The following is a 513-nucleotide window of genomic DNA, read 5'->3' on the forward strand; positions in this document are numbered from 1 at the left end:
CCTCTCTATTTATTTATTTGTTCATCCATTTATTTCTCGGTCTCTCTTTCGCTCTCTCTCTCTCTCTCTCTCGCTCTCTCTCCCTCCCTCTCTCTCTTTTTTCTTCCTTCTTTGTCTTTCTTTTTCTTTCTTTCCCTCCTCCTCTCTCTTTCTCTCACCCTCTGTCCGTGTGACTGTCCGTCTCTTCCCCACTGAGTCTCTCTCTCTGTCTCTCTCACCCCTCCTCTCTTTATCTTTCATTCGAAGGAGCTCGAAGCAACAAAGCGATTAATAAGAACGACAAATCTCAGTCCAAGGCGTAGCGCCTGCTCCCACACCTGAAGAAGCAGCTGCTGAGAAGGTAGCAGATGAATGCAGATTGTTTTTTTTGTGTTGTTTGTTTATATAATAAATTAGCTGTTTATTTATGGGTATAGTCTATTTGTGCTGATTGCTTATTTCTGGATTTGTTAGAGTTTGTTTGTTTCTTTCTTTTCGCTATATTACTTTTTTATTTACTTCCTTGTTTGTTTA

The sequence above is a fragment of the Eimeria acervulina genome, genomic scaffold (assembly GCF_000499425.1).
Source record: "Eimeria acervulina Houghton genomic scaffold, Eah_scaff713, whole genome shotgun sequence".
Classification (NCBI taxonomy): Eukaryota; Apicomplexa; class Conoidasida; order Eucoccidiorida; family Eimeriidae; genus Eimeria; species Eimeria acervulina.